Source organism: Coregonus clupeaformis, chromosome 7 (genome assembly GCF_020615455.1).
Source record: "Coregonus clupeaformis isolate EN_2021a chromosome 7, ASM2061545v1, whole genome shotgun sequence".
Taxonomy (NCBI): Eukaryota; Metazoa; Chordata; class Actinopteri; order Salmoniformes; family Salmonidae; genus Coregonus; species Coregonus clupeaformis.
The window spans coordinates 66764526-66786980 of record NC_059198.1 but is presented as its reverse complement, the minus strand read 5'-3'; the positions used below and the strand labels follow the sequence as shown (position 1 = coordinate 66786980).

At 44.7% G+C, this 22455-nt stretch overlaps 1 protein-coding gene across 3 annotated transcripts in view; it reads left to right on the top strand.

The window, feature by feature from the left end:
* The window catches only part of LOC123491257 (synaptotagmin-1-like), a 184051-nt gene that overhangs the window by 42842 nt on the left and 118754 nt on the right, over positions 1–22455 (top strand). Inside the window, exon 1 of one of the 3 annotated variants that reach the window (XM_045221505.1) lies at positions 2714–2919. The exons of the other annotated variants lie outside the window; for them this stretch is intronic. The gene's annotated coding sequence lies outside the window, so the exon portion shown is untranslated. Of the gene's footprint in view, positions 1–2713; positions 2920–22455 lie in introns of those variants that run through there. 3 annotated transcript variants of the gene reach the window in all.

The window sequence follows — 22455 nt, the reverse complement described above, 5'->3', positions numbered from 1 at the left end:
GCTGTGTGGCAGCCATTTGCTGTTATGTTGTGTCTCACTGCCTTAATCTAGCTAGCTAATGTAATATATTTGTTAGTTTGATTTGTTTGTTTGCATGGATTCATTTTTGGTTTCTAGTCTCTTGTGACTTTTTATCTGAAAAAGGGAAAAGTTTTTCTGTGTCTCCTGACTCCAAGGCTCGTTACATCTAATCATTCAGTGGTGTACTGTGGCCTTGTTTTCTCTCGTTTGTTGTTGTTGTTGTTGTTTTGTTGTTGTTGTTTTACCATTCACTGCATATTTACAATAAGAGGACATAAAATGTTGCCATGGGGACAGACCCACCCCTGGACAACAGAAGGCATTAAGGCACCGACCCACAGAGGAGAAAGCCTTCCAGCCAATCTGCAAACAGCTCACTGTTGCCAAGGTGTTGTTGAGATGAGAGATAGGATAGAGATAAGAAGTGAATGCGTACAGTGTGTTTGCACCTTTCAATAGCTGATAGTACTGTTTGGATTTCCACATTTTCCTCTCAAAGTCTATAGTACAGTAACATACCCTATGGAAGTCCAATTTACCCTCAGTTCCCTCCTCTCTGAGAACTCAGTGAGATCTATCACTTACAGACAGCATGCTATAGCTAGTCAGACAGTGGAGGTGTTAACTGGGCTGCAGTTTGCAGTCTACAGCTGTGTTGTTAGAACAGCCTCTATGGCGCTGAGGTGTTGGGGTGTGTGTGTGTGTGTGTTTATGCTCTCTGTATGTGTCTGTGTGTGTGTTGGTTTGAGAAGCTGTGGGGTGAGCTCGTCAGGGAGATGGAAGATAATCTCCACAGACACAGACATGGATGTCCAGCCCAGCCCTCCTCCTTTCCTCCAGTTCCTGTCTTCTACCCCTGAGACCACTGGGACAGAAATCAGCCCTGTCCCCACTTAGCATCGCTCCTATCGATCCCTACGCATTACACACACACACGGCCACAGATAGGTGGGCTTAACAGCCACAGTTTCTGACGAAGCTCAAACTTCTAGCCAAACAAGCCAACCTGTAAGGAAGCTTAGACCAGGTGAAGGTAATCATTAACACAGCCTGCCTGGCCTGTCTGTTTGCCTTTCGTTGCCTTGCCACTGGGCTGGCTACAGTGTTCGACAGCCCTGTGTGTCATCATAAACACCATGCGGCCCCTATCCACATGTTTTATCAGCTTACCAAGGCCTATTTACATCATGTAGGCCACACAGGTGTAGAGTGGAGGCTGTAGAGGGGAGGTTGTAAAGGGGAGGCTGTAGAGTGGAGTCTGTAGAGTGGAGTCTGTAGAGTGGAGGCTATACAGGGTTATGATACACCACATCTGTCTAAGCCTGAGGCTTCACGGCACGGCTCTGGTCCACAGTTGGTTCTGTCTGTTGTTTATTGAACCTTCTTCTACTTCAGCCCACCGAAAGACGGCAATTTTTTGGGGGGTTGAAAAAAAGCCCCATTCTAAGACTTGTGAATACTGACAATGTGTTCAAGGTCAGTTGAGGCGAATGCATGAGTTGGGAGCTTCAGGACCTCCAGTGTGTGGGGGGCGGCGGGGTTCAGGGTCAGAACCTAAGTGGTTCCTGAATAATTTATTTTTATTTATTTTTATTTCACCTTTATTTAACCAGGTAAACCAGTTGAGAACAAGTTCTCATTTACAACTGCGACCTGGCCAAGATAAAGCAAAGCAGTGCGATAAAAACAACAACACAGAGTTACATATGGGGTAAAACAAGTCAAAAATACAACAGAAATACATATATATATACAGTGTGTGCAAATGTAGCAAGTTATGGAGGTAAGGCAATAAATAGGCTATAGTGCAAAATAATTACAATTAGTATTAACACTGGAATGATAGATGTGCAAGAGATGATATGCAAATAGAGATACTGGGGTACAAATGAGCAAAATAAATTACAATATAGGGATGAGGTAGTTGGGCGGGCTAATTTCAGATGGGCTGTGTACAGGTGCAGTGATCGGTAAGGTGCTCTGACAACTGATGCTTAAAGTTAGTGGGGGAGATAAGTGTCTCCAGCTTCAGAGATTTTTGCAATTTGTTTAATAATGGAATTAAACCACACCAAACCAAGCCTCTTTTGAGGTACACAAGCCCATACTCATACGGTCCTCCACTGTATGTAATGTTTAAACCATACATGTATCTACCTAATGCTCTATTGATTGGATGGGCTGGTTTCCTTCCGTTGGCTGTTGCTGCCTCTCCCTGGGCGTGCTGTCTTTCCCCTCAGCTTTACATCTGGCTGTGTGGTGTGGTGTCGTGAGGCAGCACCTTGAGAGAGAAAGAGTTTCTATGCTACAGATAGAGAGTGTGTGTACTATCTGTGAATGTATGGTTTAGTACAAGGAAGAGAGAGACTATTGTTTTCAAGAACAGAAACGGAGGTAGTGGGTGGTTACATATCAAAGAGCAGCTGTGTCAAAGACAGAGAGAGAGGGAGAGGGAGGGAGAGGGAGGGAGAGAGAGAGAGAGAGAGAGAGAGAGAGAGAGAGAGAGAGAGAGAGAGAGAGAGAGAGAGAGAGAGAGAGAGAGAGAGAGAGAGAGAGAGAGAGAGAGAGAGAGAGAGACGGTTTGTGAGTGTGACAGGGAGAGCCAGGGAGAGAGAGAAGGGGAGGGGGCTGGAGTAGGTGGGCGGGAAGAGTGGGAGGGAGTGTCAGAGAGAGAGGAAGAGAGATGAAACAAGCAAGCAAGGGAATCAGAGCTTGCCTGCTGGAGCTGTGTTGTGTTGGGTGTGTGAGCGTGAGTGAGCGCTAGCTGATCCATCACCGTGTGAAAGGGACCTCACTGAGCGTTCAGCCCCAGCCTCGATCTCCCTCAACCCCCCCAGAGCCCTTCCAGAAACCCCCCTAGGCTGTAAGGAGGACCCAGGCTCGAGCACGTGCTGCCAGGTAAGACATAGAGAGCAGGGAGGCTCTCCGCTGAGAGAGCTTACTGTACAGAGAACAGATCGTGAAAGCGCTTAACGGTGCCTGTGTAGACTCGGGAGGTGATTCCTCTGACATGATGCTCTTATTGGAATGGATGTGGCTTGCAAGTAGAGAGGTTAAAGGTGTTTCTCATCTGTGTGTGTGTGTGTTTGTGCATGTCAGCTAACGCGTGTCACAGGGCATATGGAACCTGATTGGAACAGTTAGGTCAGCTTGTATGTAAGAGCAGTCAGTTTATTTTTGGCTCCAGCTCCTCTTTGATGGCAGATGTTAAGGAACATCAATACCGCCATTTACAGAAGAACAAAATATATATATGCGAAAAGGCGGCTTTTGATTTGGATTCCGTTTAGTAAATTGAGGCAAATTGGCCTTAATAGCTGTTGTTTCCATTGTTTTCTGATTATATTTCATTGCTCCCGTTGCCTCACGAGTATGATGAAGCGCTGTTAGATATTCTCATCAGCACGGGAGTTTGTCTCAGAGCATGAATAAAGGATTACTGTGTATATTTTCTCACCTCACTCCTGCTGAAAGACTGGCAAGCGTTCTTTCTCCCGTTCCTCCAAAATCTGACAGCAAATGGCTGTGTGTTTGTAAATGCACGATATGTGTGTGTGAGTGCATGCACGTGCATGTGTGTCTGTATGTTCACGTTTGTGTGTGTATATGCATCCGTGTGTGTGCGTCATTGTGTGTGACCCGGCTGGACATGGCGGCAGAGTTGATAGGGAGGGAGGGAGGGAGGGAGGGAGGGAGGGAGGGAGGGAGGGAGGGAGGGAGGGAGGGAGGGAGCGCTGGATATTCAGTGTGGAGCAGCAGAGCCTCTGTCCCCATACGAGACAAAAGGCTGGATTCTGTTGACTGAATGATGAATGATTATCAATCACCAAAGAGGAAAATGTGGTTGTCTTATACAAACAGGGACAATACAAACTCACAGCATACACCAGAACAGAGTAGCTGCTCAGTGAGAATCCGCTTTCCTGATATTAAAGAGTAGGACCTATTGTTTACAGGAAAGATGAGTAGTTATTATCGTCTAGCCCACCCTCCTCATTGACTGATGGAAGCAGTCAGATGGAGACAGTCCTATTCATTTCATTGTGCCTCCTCTCTCCCCTCTCTCTCCCCTCTCTCTCCCCTCTCTCTCCCCTGCCTCTCCATCCTTGTCCCAAGTCTTAATTTTAGATTAATTGATCCACTCCTTTTTCTATCCCTCCATTCCTTTCCTCTACTATAAATAGGTAAAACCCAGACTTTCCCTCTTCTATAAATAGGTAAAACCCAGACCTTCCCTCTACTATAAATAGGTAAACCCAGATCTTCCCTCTACTATAAATAGGTAAAACCTAGATCTTCCCTCTACTATAAATAGGTAAAACCCAGACTTTCCCTCTTCTATAAATAGGTCAAACCCAGACCTTCCCTCTACTATAAATAGGTAAACCCAGATCTTCCCTCTACTATAAATAGGTAAAACCCAGATCTTCCCTCTACTATAAATAGGTAAAACCCAGATCATCCCTCTACTATAAATAGGTCAAACCCAGATCTTCCCTCTACTATAAATAGGTAAAACCCAGATCTTCCCTCTACTATAAATAGGTAAAACCCAGATCTTCCCTCTACTATAAATAGGTAAAACCCAGACTTTCCCTCTTCTATAAATAGGTAAAACCCAGACCTTCCCTCTACTATAAATAGGTAAACCCAGATCTTCCCTCTACTATAAATAGGTCAAACCTAGATCTTCCCTCTACTATAAATAGGTAAAACCCAGACTTTCCCTCTTCTATAAATAGGTAAAACCCAGACCTTCCCTCTACTATAAATAGGTAAACCCAGATCTTCCCTCTACTATAAATAGGTAAAACCCAGATCATCCCTCTACTATAAATAGGTAAAACCCAGATCATCCCTCTACTATAAATAGGTAAAACACAGATCTTCCCTCTACTATAAATAGGTAAAACCCAGATCTTCCCTCTACTATAAATAGGTAAAACCCAGATCTTCCCTCTACTATAAATAGGTAAAACACAGATCTTCCCTCTACTATAAATAGGTAAAACCTAGATCTCCCCCTACTAGAAATAGGTAAAATAAGATATTCTCTCTACTAGAAATAGGTCAAACCCAGATCTTCCCTCTACTAGAAATAGGTAAAACCCAGATCTTCCCTCTACTATAAATAGGTAAAACACAGATCTTCCCTCTACTATAAATAGGTAAAACCTAGATCTCCCCCTACTAGAAATAGGTAAAATAAGATCTTCTCTCTACTAGAAATAGGTCAAACCCAGATCTTCCCTCTACTAGAAATAGGTAAAACCCAGATCTTCCCCTTACTAGAAATAGGTAAAACCCAGATCTTCCCCTTACTAGGAATAGGTAAAACCCAGATCTTCCCCTTACTAGGAATAGGTAAAACCCAGATCTTCCCCTTACTAGGAATAGGTAAAACCCAGATCTTCCCTCTACTATAAATAGGTAAAACCCTATTTATAGTAGAGGGAAGGGAAGGCCCTCAAAATTGTCAAAGACTCCAGCCACCCTAGTCATAGACTGTTCATAGACGGCAAGCGGTACCGGAGTGCCAAGTCTAGGTCCAAAAGACTTCTCAACAGCTTCTACCTCCAAGCCATAAGACTCCTGAACAGGAGTATTTGCACTGCCCCCCCACCCCATCTTTTTACGCTGCTGCTACTCTGTTAATTATTTATGCATAGTCACTTTAACTCTACCCACATGTGCCCCCGCACATTGACTCTGCACCGGTACCCCCCTGTATATATAGCCTCCCTACTGTTATTTTATTTTACTTCTGCTCTTTTTTTCTCAACACTTTTTTGGTGTTGTTTTATTTTACTTTTTTATAAAAAATACATGCACTGTTGGTTAAGGGCTGTAAGTAAGCATTTCACTGTAATGTCTGCATCTGTTGTATTCGGCGCATGTGGCCAATAAAAATGGATTTGATTTGATTTGATACTAGAAAAAGGTAAAACCCAGATCTTCCCTCTACTAGAAATAGGTCAAACCTAGAGCAAAGATCCAGTGGAATGGCGATTAACATTCACAGTTGTTCCCTCATTTAGAAACATGAAAGAGCAGAAGGTTGGCTTATTGTGGAGCTTCAAACAGCTCCTCTCCATATGATTCCATTGTCCTCAGCCGGCGTAATCCATGAAAGCCAATGCACGGCCAGTTCTTTTTTTACACATGAATCAATCCTGTCGGATTTCAATTTCATTACACCTCATTGCGCCAAGTCTTTTTTTTATCTGTCCTGGCGGCCAATCACATCCACTGTAACAATATGGCCTTTGGAAAATGGATTTGCACTTCCAACAGTGGTCAAGGTAGGCTGAACAATGGACCATGGCTCCACAGTCTGGTCTTGTTCAGGGTTATTGTTACTGTTCATATTCATATACATTTAAAATTGAGATATTCAGCTCTCATCTGGTTCATTTAGAATGGGACAATGTTTAGACTGGTGGACACTTACTGTTTTATACAATAGATAGGTATTCATTGGTTTGTGTGGAACTTTCCTCAATGGATTTTGACCTGAATTTTTGTTTCAGAATGTATGAGCACTACAATGAGATCAGGACTCAGGCCATAATCTCAAGGCTGAGAAGTAAACAGATAGTCACAGGCTCTGTGTGTGCGCGTGTGTGTTCGTGTCTTTGCATCAATAACTAATGAGCTTCTCTCTGGTGCTCTCACTCAGTTTATACAGTGTTTTTGTTTATCTAGCAGCTCTTCCAGTTAAGTAAATATGTTTGCCTCTGACAAGCAAAGGGTAAAGTAGGAGCAGCGTGTGACCTTCATGCAACCTTGTAGTGACGTTGGGGGTGTTTCTGGGTTATTTAGTGGTGGCAGAAGAGTATTAATAAATATAAAAACCAGGATGATCGAGAACGGGAGGGAGAGAAAGAGAGAGCGAGAGAGAGAACGAGAGAAAGAGAGAAATCGAATTCTAGAGAAGGAGAGAGAAGGGAGGAAGAAACATGGTGAATCAGAGAGAGTGTCACGGAAGAGGCATGTTTATACACTAGACGTGTGTGTTTGTGTGTGCGTGTGCTCTGACCCGTGTACTACTCTCCCTGGTTACTATGTGTTTCGCTCTGAGCGACAGCCAGGGCCTCTTACTTTCCACTCTGCTGGACTCTGTCCTTTCTCCGTGACTCACCACCTCAACGCCCACTCTGATTGTCTATCCCTCCTTACTGCAGGGAGATGGAGAACAGAACTCAACCTCGCCAAATGCCCAGGATGATGTCTGCGGTCACATTGGTGGTTGGTCTCTCATGAAGCAGTGATCAGAAGCTTTATTCACAGAATAGCCTACTTTATTTTTAGAATGGAATTGGATATGAATAGAGATTGATTGTGTGAATTGGATATGAATAGAGATTGATTGTGTGGTTTTCAATAAGTGAAATGATTGGGGTAACTAATGGTAGTTTGAGAATTGGGCATTCATTTGGTGGTGGTGTGGTGATGGTGGTGGTGGTGGTGGTGGTGTGGTGGTGGTGTGGTGATGGTGGTGGTGGTGGTGGTGTGGTGGTGTGGTGGTGTGGTGATGGTGGTGGTGGTGGTGGTATGGTGGTGGTGGTGGTGGTGGTGGTGGTGATGGTGTGGTGGTGTCGTGGTGGTGGTGGTGGTGGTGATGGTGTGGTGTCGTGGTGGTGGTGGTGGTGGTGGTGTGGTGTGGTGTGGTGGTGGTGGTGTGGTGGTGTGGTGGTGGTGGTGGTGTGGTGGTGGTGGTGTGGTGGTGGTGGTGGTGGTGTGGTGGTGGTGGTGGTGGTGGTGGTGTGGTGGTGGTGTGGTGGTGGTGGTGGTGGTGGTGGTGTGGTGGTGGTCTCCTTATTTTGCATCATCTTACTCCTGGGTTCTGTGTCAAATATTTAAAACACCCAAGCAGCATGGCCAAACAGCTCCCTGCAGCCAACAACCAGCAGCCAGTTAAGTTCAGCACCCCCTCTCTCCGGTCAGCTCCCTTTGGTTCAGGCACAGTGGTGCTGGGGGTTTCAGCACCTATATCATCGGACAGCGCTGCCTGCTCAGACACAGCAGTGCTGGAGGTTTCAGCACCTCTCCTCTCCCGGACAGCGCCAGTCAGTTCAGCTGCATATCAGAGAGGTGAGAGATTTCAGCACCACCTTCTCTACAGGGTGACAGCCAGTCAGTGGACAGTGGATTGGCAGGAGAGAGGTGCTGAAGAGAAATACACTCACCCCTATGTCAGTGGTTTTGACCCCCTGACATAGAAACTGGAAGCTACGTCAGTTAATGTTTTAATCCTGAGAATTAAGAGAATCCCTTGTTCCTGAATGTTAGATTCATGTCTGGGATATGTTTGCTACAGCACAAGAGGCCAACCAAACATTACGTAATGGCTTCAGCTTCTGGTATGATGTTTGGCTAAGAGATTTACCCACAGTGAGATTATGGGTTTGATTCAGAGCTTTTTCGCTTCTCTGGGCAATGGATGAAGCATGTTTTATCAGGAAGAAGTCAGCCACATGCTTTCCACATGTTAGTGTGTAAGTCCAGAGCCCAACCCAGGATGATAGAAGACACACACACACACATGTGTGCGCGCACACACACACACACACACACAAATGCCTCATTTCACAGTCCCAATCAATGTAATTAATCCTTGCTCTCTGTATTAAATGTGATGTATGACTCAGCATCGCTCTGTCGATTCACCTTATTGATTTTAATGCATATTTTTACAACGTACCTACCTACCAAACATGCAAGATTTATAGCCAGTTAAAGCCTACCTGTACTCTAAAAACGTTTTCACTCATTCAATGTGTGGGTTGTTTGAATCTTTAGCGTGTCTTATATCTTCCATTAAAATCAATAGAGTGTATTTGACAGCTGTGTATTTGGATCAGTGTGAACATGGTGACTCTGTGTGAAACAAAAGGCAACAGTATATGAAAACATATTATTTATATCTGCCCTAATAGATGAAAGATACTTTGATCCGTCGCCCTAAGCTTTGGTGATATGGTCGGTGGGAACGCGCATGGAACCATTGTAGATAGCAGCCGCACGGAATTCCTCTAACCAATGAATATCATCACAAGATCCCAGAGGGGTAAACGTCTCGCCCCCGGCCTGGTTATCACCCACAACCAGCACCACACCCCTCTCTCTTGGCTTTATCCCTTCTACACATGTCCCCTAATTGAGACAACATGGGGTAGCCAACCATTGTCATTTGTATGTTGGAATTAGCATAATTGAATAGGCATTAGTTAAGTGTGTTCCAGTGGTGTGTTAATAACATGGTCAGGGCAACTGAGGCAGGCAAGCACATGTCACTGTGTTTGTTCAGCTCAACGCTGCTGTGGAGCAGGAGCATCCATCCATTCACTCTCCCTCCTCCCTCCTCGCTTCCTGTCCCCCCTCTCTCTCTCTCTCTCTCTCTCTATCTATCTATCTATCTATCTATCTATCTATCTATCTATCTATCTATCTATCTATCTATCTATCTATCTATCTATCTATCTATCTATCTATCTATCTATCTATCTATCTATCTATCTATCTATCTATCTATCTATCTGTCCCTCTCTTTCTCTCTCCCTCTCCTTCCCTCCCTCTATCCCTCCTGCTGTCCCTGTGCAGTGGAGGTGAATGGGGTAATTTTTCTCTCTCCGGAGGACGCCCTTGTTTGTGGTAGCATGCTGGCTGAAACCAGAGAACTGGGCCTGTGTGTTAACGTCCAGGCTCGCAGCGCTGCCATGTGGACTTGGCGCCCTGTGTGGGGACCGACTGGCCCCAGGGATTCAGAAAGACAGTCGCTGGACTTCAGACAGTGGTTAATTTCCCCTCTGTGTCACACAGATGTGCACGGAGAAAAGCGACATCATGGCCCTATTGCCTTACCTAGTAGCCCCATCTCCCAGCTTTGACCAAAGCTCATCGTTCATTTTAAAAGCTTCTGTCTTTGTAGTGTCTTTCTACCCAGAGTCCACTGGTAAACCCCTACTCAGGTGTAGCTATAGCCAGTGTATGTATGTCAGCCAGCTGCACAAAAGCAGAAGAAAGACAGAGGGGGCAGGGAGGTGAATTGGAGTGAAAGCAAGGGGATGAGGGAGGGAGGGAGAGAGAGGTAGTCGGTGACGTAGAGAGAGAGATGGGGAGGGAGTGAGGATGACGGTACGGTGGGTGAATTTTTCCATCCCAGCTGTCGTCCTTGTTGCTGGGTTGTGAATCAGTGGTCTGACTTCTGATGCTCCCTTCTTCTGAGTGATCAGGTTCCAGCCTGGGCAGAACAACCCTGTCTGATTCTGCACAGTGAGACAGCTCTCGTGCCTGAAGAAAACACTCAGACTAGTGGTAGCAGTGGTAGCAGTGGTAGTAGTAGTAGTAGTAGTAGTAGTAGTAGTAGTAGTAGTAGTAGTAGTAGTAATAATAGTTTAGTTGTAGTGGTAGTAGTAGTAGTAGTAGTAGTAGTAGTAGTTTAGTTGTAGTGGTAGTTGTGGTTTAGTAGTAGTAGTAGTAGTAGTAGTAGTTGTAGTTATTGTTTAGTTGTAGTAGTAGTTGTATTAGTAGTACTTGTTGTAGTTGTAGTAATAGTACTTGTAGTGGTAGTAATAGTAGTAGTAGTAGCAGTAGTCATTGTTGTGGTATTAGTAGTAGTTGTAGTTTAGTTTTAGTTGTTGTAGTAGTATTAGTATTAGTATTAGTAGTTGTTTAGTTGTAGTAGTTCTTGTAGTTGTTGTAGTAGTAGTAGTTGTTATTTAGTTATTGTTTACTTGTAGTAGTAGTACTAGTAGTTGTAGTAGTACCTGTAGTAGTAGTAGTAGTAGTAGTAGTAGTAGTAGTAGTAGTAGTAGTAGTAGTAGTAGTAGTAGTAGTAGTAGTAGTAGTAGTAGTGGTAGTAGTAGCAGTAGTAATTGTTGTGGTATTAGTAGTAGTTGTTGTAGTTTAGTTTTAGTTGTTGTAATAGTAGTAATATTAGTTATAGTTGTAGTAGTATTAGTAGTAGTATTAGTAGTTGTAGTAGTTGTTTAGTTGTAGTAGTTGTAGTAGTTGTTATTTAGTTATTGTTTACTTGTAGTTGTCGTAGTACTTGTAGTAGTACCTGTAGTAGTAGTAGTTGTTTATGTTGTAGTTGTAGTAGTTGTAATAGTAGTAATGCTTGACTAGGGAGATAGCATGGATCACGTTATTGCTACTGTATATTTGGGATACTACTGCTAAATATACTCTCCTTTGAACAGCACCATTTGTGTGTTTTAAGGTCATTCAGCCCATCCATCGACCTCCTCACAACTGAGGTCCTTCTGTTTGAAATGTCACTTTTATTGATTAGCTTCCTCCAGAAACTAAGGTCCATTTTTAGAGCTCTCCTCTCCTCCCTCCTCCTATGAGATGGGGGTATTGATGACACTTTGACTGAGGCCCCTTCTTGCCACTAGATAATGACGGAGGCTCAACATTTCTCTACAGTGCTGCTTTGTGTTCACAAGGGTTATAGACAACCCACTCAGGCCTGTATCCTCTCTCAGCCAGACATCCCACTCAGGCCTGTATCCTCTCCCAGTGAAAATCTGCTTAATTAATATCACAGGAGTGCCGTTCTGTCTTTAAAGGTTCTGATGGATTGAGATCTTAACATGGATCTCCGGTATTGGTTTTTAGAGGGGAAACAGAGGTGTTATCTGGAATTGTTAAAAACAAATCCACCAGGACCAGGGTAGATTGTGTTAAATGGAGAGTATTTACTTCTCTTAGCCGTCCATTTGAGAGGCCTTATCAGCCCATCAGCAATGTCCGATCCTGGAGACACAGATCCCTGTTAGAGGTATGCCTTGCATGTAAAATGCAGCAGCACACACTCTTTCTCTCACTACCCTTACCTCTCTATCTTGTACACACACACACACACACACACACACACACACACACACACACACACACATACACACACACACAGACACACACACAGTATTTCTGTCTAATATTTTGACGTCTCAGCTCATATTTTCCACATTTGCAAGGCTGTCAAGGGAAAAACTCAGCATCAAAGGTAAATCAGGCATCAAGGGGAACTTTCAGTGCCCCATTGCAATACTTTTTCTTAAACGAGCAGAACTGAATTGAGCATGGAGAATAACGTTGACCTCTCTCTCTCTCTCTCTCACCTCCTCTCTGCTAGGACGGCTGCTTGGAGCTGGGGAGAGGAGGGTTGAGGGGGGTGGGGGGGGTGGAGTGGTGCGGAGGGGTGTGCATGCAATCTCATGATTAACGGCAGGAGATACATTTCATGCATTATTCATCTTTCGTCACCTCCGCCGAACGGAGGCTGGCAAATTTTCGGGGCACATTGTTCCTGAAAATATACGCCAAATTAACGCATCGATAACATAAACTCTCAGGCAAAGACTCTCTCTCCTATTCCTTCAAATGTGGTGAAGGAGCTCCTCTTTGGTTGTGAAAAGCCTCCGACGACCCCAAGGCTGTTTGTGTACAGAGTAAAAATAATGTCATAGCTGCCAGGAAGCCTTGTTACAAACCTGAGGGAGCTCCTCCTAGTACGGCTTAGCAACCCAAATAGGTTCAATATCTGGACTATTTCCATTTAAACCATACCTGTTCAAGGTGGTGTGGGACAACTGAGTCAATCTCTTTTCTATGCTGTTTCTTTATGGTTAACTCATTCTAAGTATACTGTTTGAGTAATACAAAGATTAGTGTATGCACGCACGCACGCAGGCACACATCACCCTGGTCAGTTGAAATTCAATCTCAGACCCCTTTGGAAAACAACCAGTATTGTTTGAACTCCACAGCTGATAATAGCCTCTTTCTCTGTCTCTCTGCCATAGCTGTCAGTATAAATAACTCCTCTACTTCCTGATATGACAAATCCTTAGGAGAAATGAATTACCCAGGATGCACAGGGAGTGCCACACAAACACACACAGACTAAAAATAAGATACTGGATTATGATGGACCGGTTCTTCTTCTTGAATGATCTGTATGCAAACTACATCTGTCACCCACAGTTACTATTTAATTATGTTGATTTCTATTCAACATTTGCATTTTTTCCAGACCCCTTATATCAGTTGCTAATGGTCTCACTCACACGTTCAGAGTCATGGATAGCTGCCTGTGTCCTTGCATGGCTAATGGATGTTACATAAGCTCAGTATCACAGGTGATAGATGGGCGTCCAGCTCCACCTGTTTAATTAAATATCACTCAGGAGTTTGTTGTGTTAATGTAATGGCCGATCCCACGTCGGATTCACAATGAATAAACATAATGTTCATTCACATTAGACTTTATTATAAGACATTTCACTATGTGTGAGCTTTGCTATGGATCGTTTGAAACCATGAACCAGACCCAGTAAGTGGACATGCTGTATCTAGACTAGAATCGAATAGATAACAATACGAATCGATCACAGGAGGCTGCTGAGGGGAGGACAGCTCATAATAATGGTTGAAACGGAGCGAACAGAATGGCATCAAACACATAGAAACTATATGTTTGATGTAGTTGATACTGTTCCACTAATTCTGCTCCAGCCATTACCACAAGCCTGTCCTCCCCAATTAAGGTGCCACCAACCTCCTGTGGAATAGATATATGGAGTAACATTAACAATTTACAAAAACTCCTTCATACCATTTTGCAACCCATCATTGCAACATGGGTTGAGATATCTATTAAACCAATACACCCAAGCAATTCAGAACAACTATGAGGTCACCCTGGTACATCACTCTGTAATTGGAAACAAAATTAGATGTCATTCACATTGTTCTTAAACCTTTTCGCTGTATGAGAGATGGTGTGGTGTTGTGGTGCTGTGTGGTGTTGTGTATGCACACACACACACACACACACACACACACACACACACACACACACACACACAGAGAGGCTTAACTCCTTGTCTGCGAGATGAATGGAACCCTAGGGACCTCCTTGGACCCCCCTGACTGGTCCAGGTACACCCAGCTCAGTGAGATTCTCTGGGCCCCACTTCCTCCACCCTCCATCTCCCCAGCCGTCAATCCAGCTATCCATGGTAAACCTGAGAGGTACTAAAGAGGACAGCACCCCTCCCCTCTCCCCCCACTCCTTCCCAATCTGAGCACTGCTTGTGGCATAGAAACCAGCACAACATCCAACCTCTCCACCCATACCTACCCACTAACTCAGCCCCCTGCTGTGTGTGTGTGTGTGTGTGTGTGTGTGTGTGTGTGTGTGTGTGTGTGTGTGTGTGTGTGTGTCACTGTCACAGTGGCATAGCTGTCAGTGTCACCAGTATCACACAAAATAGCAGCGTAAAGAAGCCTCTTAGTATGGTTTTGTAGAAACATCAGTAGATAGTCTAACACAAAAGCTACAGTGATAGCAGTTGCATGTTACATTGCCACAAGCAATTAGCTGTAGTATTGTGCTGTTATTGTATACGAGGGAGAGGATAAGAGTCTATGTAAATTTCTATAGGGTATTTCTATGAACTACATGAATCACCCTCCCAGTGTTACAGGGTTATTGAGCTGGTGCTCCTGAGCTTTTAAGATGTAAATCATGAATGTCCGCAATGACTCATTGGCATTGACAACACTGTGTTGATATGGACATTATGTATGAAGTGCATCACTGTTTCTGGTTACACATTATTGTTGCGCTGATGTACCATAAACTGTACATGCACCCTCTGTATCAATGTGATCCAGCTGTAGTATGAATTATGGCACTACATGTTTATTTTGAGGGTCTTTGTTTTATGCTTGCAGTGGGCATACTGTGTGCATGTGTGTGTAGCACGCTGTAGGACCTCAGGCAGTCCAACGCAGACAGGGGGAGTGGCCCTGAGTCACGTTCCACTGCCACACGACATAGTGCTCACAGGTAGTCAGGCCGCCCTCTACACACCACCACCGAATTATCAAACTAGACATCTCCCCAGCCCAACCACAACAACGCATGGGATGCTTTTGGTAGGAGCTGTTGAATTTGATGATGGTTGTACACAATTGGAATATATTATGCGATTATATCCATTTGCGGGTTTTACCATGTTTCCCTTGTAATGTGGGTGACACAGAGAGCAGTGTATATGTCCTGTAATGGATGTTTAAATTTGCCTTCAGTAGAGTTCTGTTAAATACATGCTAAAACTGAGTAGCTCCACATTCAGTCTGTTTAAATTCATGAAAGCTTTCTATGGTGTGTTGAGAGGAGAGGGATGTAGAAAGGAACAGCTTGGCCAGTCAGACACATACCGGTACTTATAATTAGAGATGTTTAACAGCACTTAATGAAGTCCCCAGCCACTTTTAAATTAAAAGTAACATTGTTTTGTTTGGGATTTGCTGAAAGAGAGAGAGAGAACAAAATAATGAGGGAGGAGGGAGAGGTGGAAGGACACAGAAACAGAGAGGCTGGAAGGAAACAAAGTTGCCACTCTCCAGGAGGGGCGGTAATAAGATAAGCTCTACAGCAGCGTGTGTTCAGTCTGCTCACAGATGGCCATTCTCCTCTCCACCGTCTCCGCCTACTGGAAAGCGTTCCAACCGCTCCCAGCTTCATTTATCTCCTCCTCACAGCCATGCCACAAGGAGCCGGCGCTGCCTCCCCCCCTCCATCCTCCCTCCATCCCCTGGGAGAAGTGGAGCCGTGTCCCCTACTAGCCACAGCCAACATACTCCTCCACCTGGGAGGGAGAGTCTCTCCGAGTCCCCCTCACACTCCCCCAGACTCCCCCGCTGCCGGCTTATCTCTCCATACAATGTTGACGGATCTTGTTTTGTCAACGTTTAAAATGGCTTCTCCTCGCAGTCAAGTGGAACTTTTGCACGGCGGCCTCTCATCTGCAAGTTTACTCACATGGTATAGGTGACAGTTCTCATTTTCCCTCCCTTGATATTCAAATAATAAAAGTTTGTATTCGCCCTGGTTTATTCTGTACTCTTGACCCCAAGGTGACAAGGATAGGTTCTTGATCCCAAGGTGACAATGATATTTTCTTGACCCCAAGGTGACAAGGCTAGGTTCTAGATCCCAAGGTGACAAGGATATTTTCTTGACCCCAAGGTGACAAGGATAGGTTCTTGATCCAAAGGTGACAAGGATATTTTCTTGACCCCAAGGTGACAAGGATAGATTCTTGATCCCAAGGTGACAAGGATAGGTTCTAGATCCCAAGGTGACAAGGATATGTTCTGGATCCCAAGGTGACAAGGATCGGTTCTTGATCCCAAGGTGACAAGGATAGGTTCTTGACCCCAATGTGACAAGGATAGGTTCTTGACCACAAGGTGACAAGGATCGGTTTTTGATCCCAAGGTGACAAGGATAGGTTCTTGACCCCAAGGTGACAAGGATAGGTTCTTGACCCCAAGGTGACAAGGATAGGTTCTTGACCCCAAGGTGACAAGGATTTGTTCTTGATCCCAAGGTGACAAGGATAGGTTCTTGACCACAAGGTGACAAGGATCGGTTTTTGATCCCAAGGTGACAAGGATAGGTTCTTGACTACAAGGTGACAAGGATAGGTTCTTGACCCCAAGGTGACAAGGATAGGCTCTTGATCCCAAGGTGACAAGGATTTGTTCTTGATCCCAAGGTGACAAGGATAGGTTCTTGACCCCAAGGTGACAAGGATAGGTTCTTGACCCCAAGGTGACAAGGATAGTTTCTTGACCCCAAGGTGACAAGGATAGGTTCTTGATCCCAAGGTGACAAGGATAGGTTCTTGACCCCAAGGTGACAAGGATCGGTTCTTGATCCCAAGGTGACAAGAATAGGTTCTTGATCCCAAGGTGACAAGAATAGGTTCTATTGTACTTACTGTAAAACAGTTATTTAGGTGAATATTCTAATTGCAAAGACCATGGCTGGAGGGCTAAGACAGGTGTTAAGCAGGTGTTATAGCTCTGACAGTGTGTGGTTCAGGTTATGTCTTTCCAGGAGAAGGTGTCAATTGGTCTTGGCAAGGTGGCAGCAGTACTGACACTGGAGACTCAGCCAAAGGCATTTGAAAAAAGGGATAGTAATAAACACCAGGCTATATCTTCCTATGACTGTTCTCAACTTTGAATAATATACCCATTACTATATATGTTTTTAGTCAATGAGGAAATAGCTTATTAGAACCAGAAGCAGGCCAGTACTTGGAAGTTGTACCAATGAAAGGAAAAGAGGAAATTAGTCACACATCTATTTTTGAGCGCTGACCTTTCTCTCAGATTTCTCCACATTTCAGAAATGTGTAATGGGACACGTTAGAGAGAAAACAAAGTATTCACACCATGCAAGATCCTGGGTTGCCATGACGACCATCATCTCTGTATGATCATTGGATTCCCACTATAGCTGTGAAAACACGCTCATTCCAGTCTTTCTGGTTGATCTTCGGAATTATAATATTAATTCACCCCAAGGAATTTGACCCCATGACCGGCTATTTATATCTGCCCTATCGAGGGAGAGTATCAGTGGGAAGCAGAATGAAAAACTATCTCAGAGTGACTACTATGCTGCTATGGCAATAGGATGGATGATGAGCTATGCACACACCAGCTCTCTTTTGTCTTTGGCACTATGGTATTATTAGAAGAAGATGGAAATAGAGTGGTAGGACGGTTAGAGATAGAGCCAGAAATATGCCCCATGCCTTTTCCAAATCATGATCCTCTCATATTGAATTATATCAAATCAAATCAAATTTTATTGGCCACATGCGCCGAATACAACAGGTGCAGACATTACAGTGAAATGCTTACTTACAGCCCTTAACCAACAGTGCATTTATTTTTAACAAAAAAGTAAAAATAAAACAACAACAAAAAAAGTGTTGAGAAAAAAAGTGCAGAAGTAAAATAAAATAACAGTAGGGAGGCATATATACAGGGGGGTACCGGTGCAGAGTCAATGTGCGGGGGCACCGGCTAGTTGAGGTAGTTGAAGTAATATGTACATGTGGGCAGAGTTAAAGTGACTATGCATAAATAATTAACAGAGTAGCAGCAGCGTAAAAAGATGGGGTGGGGGGGCAGTGCAAATAGTCGGGGTAGCCATGATTAGCTGTTCAGGAGTCTTATGGCTTGGGGGTAGAAGCTGTTGAGAAGTCTTTTGGACCTAGACTTGGCCCTCCGGTACCGCTTGCCGTGCGGTAGCAGAGAGAACAGTCTATGACTAGGGTGGCTGGAGTCTTTGACAATTTTGAGGGCTTTCCTCTGACACCGCCTGGTATAGAGGTCCTGGATGGCAGGAAGCTTGGCCCCAGTGATGTACTGGGCCGTACGCACTACCCTCTGTAGTGCCTTGCGGTCGGAGGCCAAGCAGTTGCCATACCAGGCGGTGATGCAACCAGTCAGGATGCTCTCAATGGTGCAGCTGTATAATTTTTTGAGGATCTGAGGACCCATGCCAAATCTTTTCAGTCTCCTGAGGGGGAATAGGCTTTGTCGTGCCCTCTTCATGACTGTCTTGGTGTGTTTGGACCATGATAGTTCGTTGGTGATGTGGACACCAAGGAACTTGAAGCTCTCAACCTGTTCCACTACAGCCCCATCGATGAGAATGGGGGCGTGCTCAGTCCTCTTTTTTTTCCTGTAGTCCACAATCATCTCCTTTGTCTTGGTCATGTTGAGGGAGAGGTTGTTGTCCTGGCACCACACGGCCAGGTCTCTGACCTCCTCCCTATAGGCTGTCTCATCGTTGTCGGTGATCAGGCCTACCACTGTTGTGTCGTCGGCAAACTTAATGATGGTGTTGGAGTCGTGCCTGGCCATGCAGTCATGGGTGAACAGGGAGTACAGGAGGGGACTGAGCACGCACCCCTGAGGGGCTCCGTGTTGAGGATCAGTGTGGCAGATGTGTTGTTACCTACCCTTACCACTTGGGGGCGGCCCGTCAGGAAGTCCAGGATCCAGTTGCAGAGGGAGGTGTTTAGTCCCAGGATCCTTAGCTTAGTGATGAGCTTTGAGGGCACTATGGTGTTGAATGCTGAGCTGTAGTCAATGAATAGCATTCTCACGTAGGTGTTCCTCTTGTCCAGGTGGGAAAGGGCAGTGTGGAGTGCAATAGAGATTGCATCATCTGTGGATCTGTTGGGGTGGTATGCAAATTGGAGTGGGTCTAGGGTTTCTGGGATAATGCTGTTGATGTGAGCCATGACCAGCCTTTCAAAGCACTTCATGGCTACAGACGTCAGTGCTACGGGTCGGTAGTCATTTAGGCAGGTTATCTTAGAGTCCTTGGGCACGGGGACTATGGTGGTCTGCTTGAAACATGTTGGTATTACAGACTCAGTCAGGGACATGTTGAAAATGTCAGTGAAGACACTTGCCAGTTGGTCAGCACATGCTCGGAGTACACGTCCTGGTAATCCGTCTGGCCCTGCGGCCTTTTGAATGTTGACCTGCTTAAAAGTCTTACTCACATCGGCTACGGAGAGCGTGATCACATAGTCATCCGGAACAGCTGGTGCTCTCATGCATGCTTCAGTGTTGCTTGCCTCAAAGCGAGCATAGAAGTGGTTTAGCTCGTCTGGAAGTCTTGTGTCACTGGGCAGCTCGCGGCTGTGATTCCCTTTGTAGTCTGTAATAGTTTTCAAGCCCTGCCACATCCGACGAGCGTCAGAGCCAGTGTAGTACGATTCAATCTTAGTCCTGTATTGACTCTTTGCCTGTTTGATGGTTCGTCGGAGGGCATAGCGGGATTTCTTATAAGCGTCCGGGTTAGAGTCCCGCTCCTTGAAAGCGGCAGCTCTACCCTTTAGCTCAGTGCGGATGTTTCCTGTAATCCATGGCTTCTGGTTGGGGTATGTACGTACGGTCACTGTGGGGACGACATCATCAATGCACTTATTGATGAAGCCAGTGACTGATGTGGTGTACTCCTCAATGCTATCTGAAGAATCCCGGAACATGTTCCAGTCTGTGCTAGCAAAACAGTCCTGTAGCTTAGCATCTGTGTCATCTGACCACTTTTTTATTAACCGAGTCACTGGTGCTTCCTGCTTTAGTTTTTGCTTATAAGCAGGAATCAGGAGGATATAGTTATGGTCAGATTTGCCAAATGGAGGGCGAGGGAGAGCTTTGTATGCGTCTCTGTGTGTGGAGTAAAGGTGGTCTATAGTTTTTTTTCCTCTGGTTGCACATTTAACATGCTGGTAGAAATTAGGTAGAACGGATTTAAGTTTCCCTGCATTAAAGTCCCCGGCCACTAGGAGCGCTGCATCTGGATGAGCGTTTTCCTGTTGATTTATGGCCTTATACAGCTCATTCAGTGCAATCTTAATGCCAGCATTGGTTTGTGGTGGTAAATAGACAGCTATGAAAAATATAGATGAAAACTCTCTTGGTAAATAGTGTGGTCTACAGCTTATCATAAGATACTCTACCTCAGGCAAGCAAAACCTCGAGACTTCCTTAGTATTTGATTTTGTGCACCAGCTGTTGTTTACAAATATACACAGACCGCCACCCCTTGTCTTACCGGAGTCAGCTGTTCTATCCTGCTGATGTAGCGTATAGCCCGCTAGCTGTATGTTGTCCATGTCGTTGTTCAGCCACGACTCGGTGAAACATAAGATATTACAGTTTTTAATGTCCCGTTGGTAGGATAACCGTAATCTTAGGTCATCCAATTTGTTCTCCATTGATTGAAGATTGGCTAATAGGATTGATGGGAGCGGCAGTTTACTCGCTCGCCGTCGGATCCTTACAAGGCACCCCGACCTACGTCCACGATATCTCCGTCTCTTCCTCATGCGAATGACGGGGATTTGGGCCTTGTCGGGTGTCTGTAGGATATCCTTCGCGCCCGCCTCGTTGAAGAAATTAATCTTCGTCCAATACGAGGTGAGTAATCGCTGTCCTGATATCCAGAAGCTCTTTTTTGGTTATAAGAGACGATGGCAGAAATATTATGTACAAAATAAATTACAAATAACGCGGAAAAACACACATAATAGTAAAATTGGTTATAGGGCTGTAAAACGGCAGCCATCTTCTCCGGCGCTGTTCTAGGTTGAAGAAACCCAGATGGGATTTGATTTGATAACGTGCTGCTGGAGTTTTCTTCAGACACTGTTTATCTGGAAGAACACAGCGAGTGGACACAATATTATGGCAGTCTTCCTTTCATTCTTAATGGCTGTTGTATAGTGTCTGTGAAATATCAAAACCCTGAGTGAACAAAACAACCATATGCAATACTGTTTCACCAAGCCAGCGGCCAGAAGATTTTCATTTGTTCCATTTCACCCCAGCTCCCCCTCATAAGATGTGACATTATTGGTTTTTCAGATCCTTTTAGACTGCAAAATGACCCTGATTTGGTTGAGATTGGAAAAGGCGGGAGGAAATTTAGGCCGAAGTGCAGCCAGGCTTTGTCTATTACATCTATCTTCTGCGCCCCAGTATGACAACTATAGATCCTCTCCCCCTGGCCCAAGATAAATGACCTTATTACTGCACAGAGCCATTCAAAATAGGATCATGACATTATGGCAAATGCCTTTCCTCAGGAATATACAAACCTGCCAGACATAGCCTGGGGTATATACAGGGCCTTGCAAAAGTAAATTTTTACATTTTAGTCATTTAGCAGACGCTCTTATCCAGAGCGACTTACAGGAGCAATTAGGGTTAAGTGCCTTGCTCAAGGGCACATCGACAGATTTTTCACCTAGTCGGCTCGGGGATTAGAACCAGCGACCTTTCGGTTACTGGCACAACGCTCTTACCCACTAAGCTACCTGCCGCCCCATAAGTATTCATCCCCCTTGGCGTTTTTCCTATTTTGTTGCATTACAACCTATAATTGAAATTTATTTTTGTTTGGATTTCATGTAATGGACATACACAAAATAGTCCAAATTGGTGAAGTGAAATTAAAAAAATTACTTGTTTAAAAAAATTCTAGAAAATAAATAACGGAAAAGTGGTGCGTGCATATGTATTCACCCCCTTTGCTATGAAGCCCCTAAATAAGATCTGGTGCAACCAATTACCTTTAGAAGTCGCATAATTAGTTAAATAAAGTCCACCTGTGTACAATCTAAGTGTCACATGATCTCAGTATATATACACCTGTTCTGAAAGGCCCTAGAGTCTGCAACACCACTAAGCAAGGGGCACCACCAAGCAAGTGGCACCATGAAGACCAAGGAGCTCTCCAAACAGGTCAGGGACAAAGTTGTGGAGAAGTACAGATCAGGGTTGGGATATAAAAATATATCAGAAACTTTGAACATCCCACGGAGCACCATTAAATCCATTATTTAAAAAATGAAAGAATATTGCACCACAACAAATCTGCCAAGAGAGAGCCGCCCACCAAAACTCACGGACCAGGCAAGGAGGGCATTAATCAGAGAGGCAACAAAGAGACCAAAGATAACCCTGAAGGAGCTGCAAAGCTCCACAGCAGAGATTGGAGTGTCTGTCCATAGGACCACTTTAAGCCAA